This window comes from Geotrypetes seraphini, chromosome 7, assembly GCF_902459505.1.
Source record: "Geotrypetes seraphini chromosome 7, aGeoSer1.1, whole genome shotgun sequence".
In the NCBI taxonomy this organism is placed as follows: domain Eukaryota; kingdom Metazoa; phylum Chordata; class Amphibia; order Gymnophiona; family Dermophiidae; genus Geotrypetes; species Geotrypetes seraphini.
In genome coordinates, this window is record NC_047090.1 from 188,988,043 (window position 1) to 189,002,578 (window position 14,536).

The window sequence follows — 14,536 nt, forward strand, 5'->3', positions numbered from 1 at the left end:
TCGAGCACTCACTCCACCAGATCCACTCAGAAATTCAAACTATCCTTCCCTTCTCTAATTGGCATCTCCCATACAGGAAAACATGGTACATCCCTCCTCTTCAGGATCACCGAGCTGTGGAACAGCTTTACGGCCCATCTTCGGAGTTCGACCTCCCTCCAACATTTCAGAAAACATCTGAAAACCTGGCTTTTCTCCAAAATGTAACTACACCCTCCCTCTCCATTATTCTAAGTACCCTCTTCCGTCCCTGTTCACCTTACCTCTCTCTCCTTCCATTGTAGTTCCTCCTCTTTGTTTTTAATCCCTGTAAACCGTGTCGAGCTCCACTTCTGTGGAGATGACGCGGTATATAAACTTAAGGTTTAGTTTAGTTTAGTTTATATACATCTTGTACAGAAAAGTGAGATCAAACTACATATTAAACTATAATTCCAAAATTAATATTTGCTACAAGGAAATACCAATCTAGCTGTTCTCACACTAGTCCTCAATATTATTGGATCCATTATTAAGAGCAGAACTTATATACTTCAAATTAATTAAGCAAGAAAAATCCTTGTCTAACTAAAGTGCGGGGAACTAATTTCTCATAGGCGTTATTACGTTGTTATTCCTTTTTCAAGACGTTTCATTGAGAGAAAACTAATCAATTGAGATGGCTCTGTAAATATATATTTCAATGATAAATATCTAACTACACATTTACATGGATATCTCAAGAAAAAACTACCCCCTATTTGAGTCACTCCAGGTTTTAAAATTAAAAATTCTTTCCTTCTTTTTTGAGTCTCTCTGGAGACATCAGGGAAAATCTGAATATGTTGCCCCAGGAAGTCTTTAGACCTATTTTTAAAGAAAAGTTTTAATATCCAATCCTTGTCTGGAGCCAAAGCCACAGACAACAAGAGAGTAGCTGGAACCGCCAACTCTCTATCTGATTGTTCCAATATTGCTGAAATGTCCAATGACCTCTCCCGGGGTTCCTCCATGTTTTCTTCTTTGAATTGGGGCTTAGCAGGTAAGTAATACACTCTTGTAAGAGGAGGTAAGGAATTTTTAGGAATTTCCAAAATTTCCATAAAATATCTTTTCACCATTTCTCTGGGAGAAGTTGACAGGATCTTTGGAAAATGTATAAATCTCAAATTATTTATTCGACCATTATTCTCCTGCATTTCCAACTTCTTCCTGAGTAATATATTATCTTTTACCAACATATCTTGATTTTGTTTTAATAACATTAACTCCTTATTTGTATCTTGTGACTCTGTTTTAAATTGTAACATATCCTGCTTTAAAACTTTTATTTCTTCCTTTTGTTCTTTTAATTCTTTATCCAGACTTTTTATTTGAGGATTTAAGGAATTTCCCAAATTCACCACCAAGTCCCATAATGCTTCGAGTGTGACTGTAGGAGGTTTTGTAGGTGAGAAAAGTTGTAATGGTGTAGTAACTAAATGTTCTGAAATTAGCTTTACCTCAGTGACGTCTTGTATTCCCCCAACTTCTGTTGTCCCGGTCACAAGTCCTTGCAGAGAGATCATTCCTCTCTGCGTTGTCATATTCAGCGAGCTCTCCATACTAGCCTCTGTGGACAAAGAGAAACCCACCTCCTCAGGTGGATTCTGGTCCCTTGGAGAGCTTGCAGCTTGTGGCGTCGGTTGAAGGGGTGGCGTCCTAACATCGGGACTAAGAGTGACATCATGCTCAGGGGCACCCACCGCACCGCTCTCCGGCGGTGTCCCCAACGAGCTAGAACCTGACCCTTCTTGTTCCCGTTGTAGGCGTCGGAGAAAATCATCAATAGTAACCGCTGGGGTTAAGGATCGCCGGGAGGCTCCTCCGGTATTCCTTCCCCGTCTTTTCGGCATTGTTAAAATAAGAAAAATTCCAACGACGTCCTCACTGCAGCAGACATAGGATAAACTTCTTGGGTCCAATAATAGGAAGCAGGATCCAAGCTGGATCTATGTACCCCTAATGAAGGTTACCCACTATGGGCTCCTGGGCTCCACGTGGCTCCCCTTCGGCCACGCCCTGCGGTCGCGCGGCTGCGGCCGCAACCACAGCAGCGGCTGCCTTTAGCGATGTTGGAGACGGACCCAGTGACGTCAAGGGTCCGTCTCTGCGAATGCCTGTCTGCGCCGCTCAGCAGGAAGAGAAGCCGCCGCTGTGGAATCCAGGACCAGCCACGGGTCACCCCACAACTCTCCTCCAGCCGGTAACTGCTCCCTTGAGTTGATATTTTTATCTTTTCTTCTATTGGAGTTTCTCTTCACTCCTTTTTCTTTTCTCCTCTACCTTTCTCTAATTTGGTGGGCTAAGAAAGATTATATATTATTTTCTGGCTTACCAGCAATTGCTGAATTGTATTATTATTATTACTATCTATATTTCTACAAACAAGAGTTTATCTTGTAAAATATGTATAAATTCCAATAAATAAAATTAAAAAAACAAACAAACAGATTCTCATTTTCTATCCAGTCTTTTATGTGTTCTGTCTTTGGGCCTAGAGCTCAGATATTTATGTAGGCACATGTAATTGTGGTGTATTCCGTTTGTGCACTGTTTATCGTTTTTGGGTAGATAAGTGATCTTGGATGAGGGTGTGGTTTGGTCTTAGAGGGGTTTGTTGGTCTTCTTCCCCATGTTGGTGTGATGGTGTGGTGTGTATAGGTCTGGCAATTTATGTTTCTGTCCACTGTGATTTTCCTGGCTGGGTGGTGAATTCTGTTAGTAGTTGAAAGAACTGCTGCCTTCCAGTTGGTTAGGAGCAGGATGATCAGTAGGATAGTCTGTGTTTGTTTTTGTGGTGTAGATCAGTGGCGTACCTAGGGGGGGGCGGGCCGCCCCGGGTACCAGCCCTGAGGGGGTGTTCCCGGCCTTGCCGCTCAGTCCCCCCCCACGCCCGAAGGACCGCTCGCCCCACTGACCTTCCAGCACACCTATGAAGCAGCCCGCAGCAGGATCGCGACGTCAGCAATCCCTCAGCTGCTTGGGCGCTGCTTCCTGCGCCGCGGTCCCGTCCCTCCTCTGACGTCAGAGGAGGGGGCGGGACCGCGGCGCAGGAAGCAGCTCCTAAGCAGCGCAAAGATAGCTGACGTCGCGATCCTGCTGCGGCTGCTTCATAGGTAGTGCGGGGAGGCCAGGGGGGCGAATGGTCCTTCGGGGTGGGTCGGGGCATCAGGCCTTCAGGGTGGGGCGGGCGGGCGGGCAGGCAGACTTTCAAGGGGGAGGGGGGTGACAGGCAGGCAGGCAGGCCTTCAAGGGGGGGTGCAGGTCTTCGGGGGGGGTGCAGACTTTCAAGGGGGTGCAGGCCTTCAAGGGGGGGACAGGCAGGCAGGCCTTCAAGGGGGGGACAGGCCTACAAGGGGGGGGACAGGCCTACAAGGGGGTGCAGGCCTACAAGGGGGGGGGGACAGGCCTTCAAGGGGGACAGGCCTTCAGGGGGTGTGCATGCCTTCAGGGGGGGTGCCGACCTTCAAGGGGGTGCAGGCCTTCAAGGGGGGGACAGGCAGGCAGGCCTTCAAGTGGGGGGACAGGCCTTCGGGGGGGTGCAGGCCTTCGGGGGGGTGCAGACCTTCAAGGGGGTGCAGGCCTTCAAGGGAGGGGACAGGCCTTCAAGGGGGGGACAGGCCTTCAAGGGGGTGCAGGCCTTTGGGGGGGTGCCAACCTTCAAGGGGGGGTGCAGGCCTTCAAGGGGGGGGACAGGCCTTCAAGGGGGGACAAGCAGGCAGGCCTTCAAGGGGGGGACAGGCCTACAAGGGGGTGGGACAGGCCTTCAAGGGAGTGCAGGCCTTTGGGGGGGTGCCAACCTTCAAGGGGGGGGACAGGCCTTCAAGGGGGGACAAGCAGGCAGGCCTTCAAGGGGGGGACAGGCCTACAAGGGGGTGGGACAGGCAGACCTTTAAGGGGGGACAGGCCTACAAGGGGGTGGGACAGGCAGACCTTTAAGGGGGGATAGGCCTTCAAGGGGGGACAAGCAGGCAGGCCTTCAAGGGGGGGTCAGGCCTTCAAGGGGGGGACAGGCCTTCGGGGGTGCAGGCCTTCGGGGTGGGTGCAGGCCTTCGGGGTGGGTGCAGGCCTTCGGGGTGGGTGCAGGCATTCGGGGTGGGTGCAGGCCTTCGGGGTGGGTGCAGGCCTTCAGGGGGGGACAGACCTTCGGGTGGGGGGTACAATCCTTCGGGGAGGGTGCAGGCCTTCAGGGGTGGGGTTTAGGCCTTCAGAGGGGGACAGACCTTCGGGTGGGAGGTAAAGTCCTTCGGGGGGGTGCAGGTCTTCAGGGGTGGGGTGTAGCCCTTCGGAGGGGGGACAGACCTTCGGGGGAGGGGGTCCTGGTGTAAAAGTACACAGAGGGAGAGAGGGAAGGGGGGGTTCAAAGATACGTGCATATGCCAGACTTTGGGAGTTAGAAATAATGGGTCTAAAAACAGAGGAGTGGGAGAGAGATGGTGCATAATGGGATTTAGGGAGGGAAGGAACAGAAAGGGAGAGAACTTGGAAACAGGGGATGGTGTGGAGGGGGGATAGAGATACTGGATAGGAGGATAGTTGGGAACAGAAAGGGAGAGATGGTGGATCCTGGGGTGGTGGGGAGTTGAGAAAAGGTGAATCTGTGGATGGAGACAAAAAAAAGGAAAGATGCCAGATCTCCGGGAGAGGGAAGGGAAACGGAAGGGGAGAACAGAGATGGCAGACGGATGGTTAGCACGGAGAAAGGAGACCCTGGCAAGCAAGACAACAAGAGCCTGGGACCAACAAGATTTGAATATTGATCAGAGAACAAAAGGTAGAAAAAATAATTTTATTTTCTGTTTTGTGATTACAATATGTTAGATTTGAAAAGTGTACATGAGACAGCTTGAAATGGGAACTTTTCTATTTTTGTGAATGGCAAGGCTGAGTTCAGTTAAAATATATGCTTTATAAGAAAATATAATAATGTGTTTTATAAAGTTTATAAGCATTGCTGGCATACTCGGTGAGGTGTTCCTAGTGTTGGTGGTGGTGGTAGCATGTCAGTGTGTTGAGAGGAAGAGGTAGTCTGGGAAATTCTGCTGAGCAAACTCTGGGCCCATTTCCACCCCCAGTTAGTCCACTCCACTCAACTGGTTCACACACTGAGTGGGTCTTTGGGTGTTATTTCTGGGTAGTTGTTTTAGAATCTCTTCCAGTGGTTTGTCAGTATCTCCTTCTGGTCCAAGGAAGGAAACTTTGTCAACTTTAGCATTGACCTTCAGAATATGTTTGTAACAGCGCTGCTTGTGTGGCATTAGGCTATGTAGTGATCGAAAGAAAAAAACAGACCTTTGCACATTTTTGCACTATATGGTGGGTGTATGAGGAGATTCATTTCCTGCACAGTTAAGTCCATGTGAAGTTACCTTGTGCTGTATTTGACATCTAGCAAGGTCTCTGTTTGGAAGGAAAGATCTAAGCTTAAAAATGAAGTGGCCAGAAGTTATGTTAAAAGTAGATAGCGTAGCTGGTTTTAAGAAAGGTTTGGACAAATTCCTGGAGGAAAAGTCCATTGTCTGTTATTAAGACATGGGGGAAGCGTCTGCTTGCCCTGGATTGGTGCACTCAGCAGCAACAAATACTAGTTTTGGCTGGCTCTTTCCCCGCATTTCTCCTCTCTTCCCCACGATTTAATATCCAGTTCAGGCAGTAAGTAAATGCATCGGCAGGGGGGGTCTGGTAAGTCTTGGGGGCTGGGGATGGAAGGTGAGAATCAGTTCTGTAGGCTATCAGAAATTTGCTTAATTATCTACTCACACAGAAAAGCAGTAAAGTCAATAGGTTCTCTGAGTGGGAACAACCTGTTTGATCTTGCACTCTTGTGATTGACCAATTGTTTATCACTGTTTAATTTATCACATTGATTAATTTGAGCACACCTGAGGTGTCCTATGATGGTGTGCACTGCAGGCAGAGGAGCCTTATTGTGTAAAGCACTGGAGAATTCTCTCCTCTCGCTTACCTCTCACGCTGAGGACACCCTGCTTCAGTATAATCATTTATATGATTTATCTTATAAACATTATTACGTGGTCTTTTCCTCAAGTGCTGAGACATCAGGTTGTTCCCACTTGGAGAACCTATTGACTTTTACTGCTTTTCTGTGTGGCTTTAACATTTTTGCTATTCAGTATACCTAAACTATTATTCAGTAGAAAAAATTTGGTTTGTTCAATCAAATCCTATGTGGACATTGGACTTCTATGAGTGAATGTTCTGCTTGATTGAACAAACTAAATTTTTTCTACTGAATAATAGTCTAGGTACAATGAAAGTAAATAGCAAAAATGTTTGAGTAGATAATTAAGGAAATCTTTTTCATATTGCTTGCTTATGGACTGGGAAAAAAGACTGTTCAAGCAAATGTCTCCAGAACTGCTTTAATGGAAAAATGTGATTTTTTTTTTTAAGTACTTTGTGAAATTTATTGTTGTTGTGAAATTTATTGTTATACTTTGTTTAAACTTAAAAAGCGGTGTCATTAACAGTGAATCTAATCGAAAAATCGATTCAACAGGGTGAATCGAATCGAATGAAATATTTTTCTCTGAATCGGGCAGCACTATTGGCTACCATGAGAATGGGCTACTGGGCATGATGGACCATTGGTGTGACCCAGTTAGGCTATTCTTATGTTATGTTCTCATCTGTAGGGGCCTTTGTTTTCACTTCTTATTTTAATGTATTTTTTTCCTGGGAACTTATCAGTGTTTTTTTATAATGGGAACAAAAATGGAAGAGAATTAATGTGTGTGGAATGGGGGGGTAACTAATTTCTTCAGCTAAATAATTCAATCCACTTCAAACAGACATAGGAGAACTTGTGCACCATTCACACACCCTCCAACCAAAAACGTCAAAAGAAAAAAACTGTTCGACAACCTCCTAGCCATTCGAGCTGCAACACTTGACCCCCAACTCTACAACCTATTGACCTCGACCACAAACTACAAAACCTTAAAAAAAGAAATAAAAACCCTTCTATTCAAAAAACACATAAAACCAAACTAACATAATCAGAACTGTCCCAAGCATCACCTGCAACTACTCCATATGTACTTCTGATGTCATGACAATTCAGACATAATTTATGTTATGTTATGTTTGGAATAATGGTTACATAAATGAGGTTCAATAAAAGAAAATTTTCACTGCCTGTTTCTATTCTGACCATTTATTCCATTTCATGGTTATTGCAAAAAAAAAAAAATAATAATTTTACATGGGGGGGGGGGTGTCAAAAAATGATGGGCCCCGGGTGCCACATACCCTAGGTACGCCACTGGTGTAGATTTCATTGTGAAAGATAGGAGGAAGGAGTTGGTGGGAGTGCAGTTATAGGTGGTCTTTTGGGGTGGAGTGGTTGTTTTTTTTTCTCTTGGAGGTTGTTGGTGGCGGGTGGTTGGGGTTTTGTGTGAATGTGTGTGTGATCAGTGTTGCAAGGGCTATTGGGGGTGGAGCTGGTCTCCCACACCCAGCCAACTCCTTCCCTTGCAGCTGCTGCAGTCGGACAGGGTTGGGGCAGCTCCCAAACTAAGTGGAGCTGCCCTGAAGAGGAGAATCTTTTTTTTTTTTAAAGAGAAGCGCCGCAAGGGCTGTTGGGGGTGGAGCTGGTCTCCCACACCCGGCCAACTCCTTCCCTTGCGGCTGCTGCAGTCGGGCTGAGTACTTGAATAAATCCATGTAAACTGTTCTGAGCTCCGCTGGGAGAACAGTACAGAAAACTGAATAAATAAATAAAGTGTGCTTTGGTGGTCTAAAAAGCAAACTAGGTATTAAGACAGAATAAAACAAATCATACCAAAATGCCTCCATATCGATCTCTGGGGTAACTGCACTTTAAGTACTGTGTGCAGTTCGTCCACTTATCCTGGATCCAGCCTCGACTCACTGGCTCTTCTGGGGAATAATACTAAAACATTGTTCTTGGGAATGGGCCTATTCTACTGCAGCAATTTTGATATCCACCCTCGCTGGAGACAAAAATACTGGCAGGATCCCTCTACAGTATCAGAATTATAGGGGAGCAAAGTCAGTTCAGAAGTTTTTTTTCTCTGCCTCTCTCTCTTGCTAGGTGGACATAACCAATATGTCTGCACTGGTACAGAAGAGTGAGGAACAAAGTGCTTCTACTCTATAAGCTAGAATGATTTGAGGTAGCTTACACTTTTGGAAGGCATTCAGGGAACATCACCCGTTGATCTACAGTGACATAAGAACATATAAGAACATAAGAATTGCCGCTGCTGGGTCAGACCAGTGGTCCATCGTGCCCAGCAGTCCGCTCACGTGGCGGCCCTCTGGTCAAAGACCAGTGCCCTGAACTGAGACTAGCCCTACCTGCGTGTGTTCCGGTTCAGCAGGAACTTGTCTAACTTTGTCTTGAATCCCTGGAGGGTGTTTTCCCTTATGACACTGACAGGTGGGAAAAGCCAGAGGCCAAGAGAGATAAACCACCCTCCAAACGGTTTGCCCCTAATTTCTTTCTCACCATGAACAATTTCTCCCACCCCCACCCATTCTTTCATCAATAAATACCAAAATATGCTTTCTTGGAAAACTGAGATCAGGACTGTCAAGAGAGGAATCCCTAATGAGGGATCATTTATTACAGAGATTTACTTAAAACAGGCAGCAGATGCTTCAAGGAAAGATCTCACATTCTCTTGTTAATAGTTTTTGTCAGATCTTTTAAAATGGAAGATTTTGAAGTGAAAGATAAACCAAAGTCAGAGCTCTTGGAAAGGAGAACTAGTGAGACAAGATGTGGCTACAGCCTTACTCCACATCACCAAAGGAGCAGGAAAAAAAGTCTCTTTTGTATAGAAAAGAAAAAAAGGTCCTTTTTCCATAACTGAATTCCTTGAAACAGGACTTTTAATTGCGATTTCTTAACAAGAATACAGTAAAACCTACATTTCTGTATCTGCTATGTTCCAGATGTTTCTTTGTACTCCTATATTCCAGATGTTTCTTCAAACTCCTCAGCAAACACAACCACCTCCCACCTACACCTCTCCAGATGGTCAAAACTGACTGACTAGGATACATCCTTGAAGGGCCCCCCCCCTCCCCCCCAGCATTGCTGGATGGTCGGTAGGGGCTCTCCTAACAGTGGCCACCTTCCCTGGAACTGCTTCCCTAGCTTAAATCTAACTGGAGACCTGAATTTAGGGCACAGCACAGACCACTGCAGCCTTAGCCAAGGAAGCAACTCTTATAGTCCAGCTTTAGCTTTCTCTACTTGCTTTTTTTTTTTTCATCCTATTACTGGTTCAGCACTGTATCAAATCCTGATTATCCATCCATCAATTCCAGGGCAGATGCAACCTACTGCAGGGTCACCTTCAGAAGGAAGGAAGGAATTAAGAAAGCATAGCACAGAGTGTGCAAGTTGTAATTAATATGCATATCTCAATAACTCCTGCCACAAGCGAAACAAATGGCAGCATTACTTTAAAGAGATACCTACCACATGCATGGCTAAGGGGCAACTCAACTATTCAACTCTGTGATAGGTATTTAGTTTATATGTTATTAGTTGACTCCAATGGGGTGTGTACGGCCAGAAGGCATTTAGCACACAGCACTGAGAATGGGCAACCCAGGCCTGGTGACGAGGTAAAACTGCAGATGGACAGCTAGCATCAATTATATATGAGGTTACTGACTTACAACACTGTCAAGTCAGCCGTTCCTTTAAATGGCTTTGAAATCAGACAAGAAAATTTAAATATCATAAAATACATTTATGCAGAATAAGTAAAGCACGCTGGCATAGCTACAGGTAGGCCTGAACCCATCCATTCACACCCAACAAAAATTGTGGCACCCTTGTTAAGGCTGGCGGGGATCCTCAAGTCCTGCAAACTGAAGAGATCCTGCAACCCAGAACGCTCCTGTACTCACTACAGCCGGCAGCACTCTCTAAGGCTGCTGCCAAGCTGGTCCTCCTCCTTCCTGTGCAAGCAGAAAAACTGAGTATGCACAGAAAGGGTGTGAACCAGTGCCGCCAGCTGCAGCCAGTACAGGAGTGCTCTGGGCCACTGGAGTAGAACTGCTTCAGCTGACAGAGTACGGGATTACCGTCAGCTCAGGCTTTTACTGAATTTGGGGGTCACAAAGAAACCTTGCCTAACACACTTTCAATTCCCCCCCACCCCGAAGCACCAGCAGGTCCTGAGCCGCAAAGCTCTCCTACCTCCTTCAAGACCCTAAGTGGCAGAAGCAGGCGGTGGTCCTAAGCTGTGAACACCCTCGCTCATTCCTTCCCCAAGCACAGATGTGTCGGAGGAAAGGCCCTGCCAGGGCTGGCCATGAGCAGCCTATTTTGAGGCTGCCTCCTGCTGACCAGCTGCACTCGGGTAAGAAGGGAGGGAGTTCATGGCTCAGGACCACCGCCTGCTTCTGCCACTTTGGGACTTGGAAAGAGGGAGGAGGGCTTTATGGCTCAGGACCGCTGACACATTGGTGCTTCGGGGTTGGAGGAAGGAGGTTCGTAGCTGTTTCGGGGTTTGGGGGCTTGAGGGAGGGTGGATTTGTGGCTCAGGATGCTGGTGCTTCAGGGGACATTGTTTTTTCCACCAGTGATTATTTTTGCTGATTGCATAAGCGTTCCAGTTAACTGAGACCCAGTTAACAGAGACTCTACTGTATTTACATTGGTGTGATATACAGGTATCTTTCACAGACAGAAAAAAATAAACAGAGATTTGATTGAAGATATTTAAAACACAGCTGTGAAAGGGGAAGCGATACTAACAGGTGATTTTAATATATTGCATGCCGAGGGAACAATACTGGATTTTTGAGCTCCGATCATTGCATCCACTGGGGCTAAATGAGTTTACTGAGTGGCAGTGTGCTATTTGATCGGTTCTTTTGCTCTCAACAATAATTTTCACATAAGTGTATATTCATGTCATCTATTGTGCCTTTTTCAAAAAAAATCTTTTTCTCCTGTCCAGTTTCTCTGGATTGTTATTTCTTCCCGGTGTGTTTTAAATTTCCCGGTTTTAGTATCACGTGGCATTTTTTACGTCTGACGTTCAGACGTTCTGCAGTTAAATTCTTGGAGGCGTTCCTCTCTGCCCAGCGCCATTTTCAACTTGCCTGACTACTTTTGCTGGCTATTTTGAGAGCGTACAGTGGTAGCAGAGCTGGTTCCTGAGGAAGGGTTTTTTTCCCTCAAAACGGAGCCCCGTTGGACGGGTTCAATGTATGCTGGCTATTCATTCACTTACTCCAGATTTCTACGGAGAAGCGAAGTACCTATCAAATTCATGTTCAGCTTGTGACTGTGCTGGCTTGGCTGACTTTGGACGCTGCTGCACCCTTGGATGTAGGGCAGAGACAGCCTAACTAACCTGTTGTGTTTATTTAATCATTTATTTTCACTTTTAGCACATTGGTTTGTGCACTAGCTATTCACGTTAAATTAGCACTTGGGTTAGCCCTTTTGCGTGTATGACTGTGACAGCTGATGCATTAGGGGCTTGTTCCCACTGCAGGTTGTGTGACGAAGGGCTTCCCATTCACTCAAATAAATTTTGGTAGGTCGCTCTAGTTGGTAGGTCGCTCTAGGTTTTCTTGGGTCAGGGGAGACTTGTTTTCTCGACATATTTTCAGTCCTCCTCTTATTGGGTTTTTTTTGTAGCTAAATCACTATTGGAAGAAACATTAACTAACCTGATCTCTATTCATCTTTGCAAGCAAAGAGGGCATTAAAGATTAGACTGCTGCGTGTTGACAGACAAGAGACAATACCATTATAATCACTCGATAGGGACTGCTGGTTCAGGCTTTCATTCCGAGAGTAGTGAAGGTCTGAAGAGAAAAAAAATCTCTCTGTTCATTCAACATACTGACGTGCTTTAAAGCTTTACCTCGCCAACATTTCCTCATCCTTAGCACTAGGTTTGCCCTCTCTGCCCTTTCAGCAAAGTATGGCTCAGCTGCACCGCAAGGAGACAGAATCCAGAGCAACAATGAAATCTCCAATACCCCAGTGAAGGACACTGTGTTTCAGACTGATTCATGGCACAGAACTCCCCCTCAGACATTTGTCCACTTATTCTTACCCATCAGGGCTGAAAATATTTAATTGAGCAATTGGCTTGATTCAATAGTCAATGAGCTGAGAGGTGATTGACAAGAGCTCTCTCGTCCATGTAGGCTTCTGCTCATAAGAGGCTGGAGCACTGCAGGGCTGCCTCTAGTCAAAATATGATGGTTTCGGGCAGGATATAATGGGTATAGCTCTGTCTCTCTTCCGTCTCTCCCTCTTAGTCCTGAGGTCTTGAAGGCCAATTCTCAGAACTCCAGCACTCTAGAGAACAGTGCAGGAAAAAAACCTTCCCAATACTCAACACTAATAGCATGCAATTATAGGCATGCTGTTATTGTTGAGCATTGAGAAGTTAAGGGGGAAGAACACGCCTGGTACATATGCACAAGATCTGTGCAGTAAGCACAGCTCTGGTGCGCATGCTCAGTCAGAATAAGAGGTTGGAGGTAGTGATAGTGATGTTATCAATAGGCAAATTTATTTATTTTATTTTTAAAAATTTATATACCGCCTAAATCTAAGCGGTTTCCAGAAAAAACATACATATTTTAAAACACATAGCAACACATCATACATGAACATTATCTGATCTTTCTCTGCCTAGCTACTGCTTAATTAAATCAAATATATAAACCACCATTAGCCAAAATAATACTGAAAGGGTTTTATTAATAAGGGAAGAAGCCTGAGGTCATGGAGTTGTACCCATTCTGGGTTTTCTCAAAGAGACAAGCCAAATTGTTCTCTTACTCCTGCTTACATCACCGGCTTGAACCCATCCTACCTACCTTTTAAATTTCATTAATACTACAATACTTTAATTCATTACTTTTTCCTTTTTAAAAAAAATTGCATAAAATTCATCTAATGCAAATCTTCTAATTCATACTAAATTCTCTATTCAATCACCTAACAGCTCATTTTGGAACACAGAACCGACAGAAAAAAGTACTTATCTTAAGAAAGTGAACTGGGGCTTTAAAAGTGCTGTATTGGAAAGTGCATTCGCGCTGTAAACTTCTTTAATTCATTTCTGCTTGTAAAGCTTAAAGTGCAGAGCTCCTGCTCTAGATAACCAAGGCCGCTGCTTGGTAGATACAACACTTTTAATATTTAAAAAGATGGAAACTTTTGGGTTAACTTCAGGATGAATACACAGAGATGGAAAAAAAATCATCCTTACTTCCAGCTTAGACTGGGAATTACAAAAAACAAATAATCCACTGTCACTTCCCACTTATACTCTGCCATTTAAATTTCAGAACGTCACTGTTAACTCCCCCCCCCCCCCCCCCCATCCCCATGAAGTATGTACAGGTTGGTACCCGAGAGAGAAATCTCTCTTCAGACACCCTAATGCCAGTTCGGAATCGGTGTTAGGTTTTTGACAGTTCGGGCAGCTTTGTTTCTTGTAATGCTCTCTCAAAATAGGGAGGGAATAGGTAATGACCTAATTACCATTGGTCTGACTACACTAGAGCCTCTCTGAACATACTGGGCACCCTGGCTGGTGCTGGTGTTAGATTCTGAGAAGCAGCCACTTACTTTGTCTCTTGGTTCTTTCAAAATCCATGTTTTTCTTCTCCCCAGTATTTTAACCATTCCCTTTCCCTCTTGTTCTCTTCCCTTTCTGCATACTTGCTCAGCCGCCAGTACCTTGGTTTCATGATGTAAACCCCCCCCCCCCCTTCAACTGACTCTGCCTCTGTGCATGTAAATCACCTGGAGCACTCTGGCTCCTTCACTATAATCTCAGTATAGAGAAGCAGGCACAGCTGGTCTATTCATAATCACAAGCAACATGAAAAAGAGATTAGCACTTTAGAGATTTAGCATTATCATTTCAACACTTAACATAAATCAACAGTACTGATGATGGTGGTAACAGCCTGAAACTCAAAGCTTAATGGTTAAAGATCAAATTGATGAAATTATGCGTAATGCTCAATGGAAGGCTCACAAGAATATCCCAGCTCAGCATCCAAGTCCAGTTCTCCACTTGGGTCTAACCGTGGACTGGAGGGGAATGAGAAACAGAGAAAATGATGGCAGACAAAGAGAAAGATAGAGCACCATGCTGAGGATCAGGGAAGCCCAGTATTGCTCCTTGTGATCATGGGCAAGTCATTTAGGGCCCTTTTACAAAAGTGCATGTAGTCCTTAACACAGAATTAATAAACACAAATGGGCTACTGCAGAAAATATTCAAGTGTTTTATCCATATTACTTATTAATTTTAAAAATATATGTTTTGGGAGGGGACATGGCACAGGCAGAGAACAAAGAACTTATTGTTAAATGGTTATTTTATAGATCAATATAAATATGACGCAAACCATTAAACAAATTAGAATGGTTAGTGGACTTTTAGTTCAAATCCTATAGTATTTAAATTTTAAATTTAAACTGTGGGACAGGCCTCAGAACATGGAGTTGATCCTTCCC

The 14,536-nt window shown here is 44.9% G+C and overlaps 1 protein-coding gene across 14 annotated transcripts in view; it reads right to left on the reverse strand.

The window, feature by feature from the left end:
- The window catches only part of ADCK1 (aarF domain containing kinase 1), a 296,483-nt gene that overhangs the window by 234,251 nt on the left and 47,696 nt on the right, over positions 1-14,536 (reverse strand). The gene's annotated exons all lie outside the window — the stretch shown is intronic.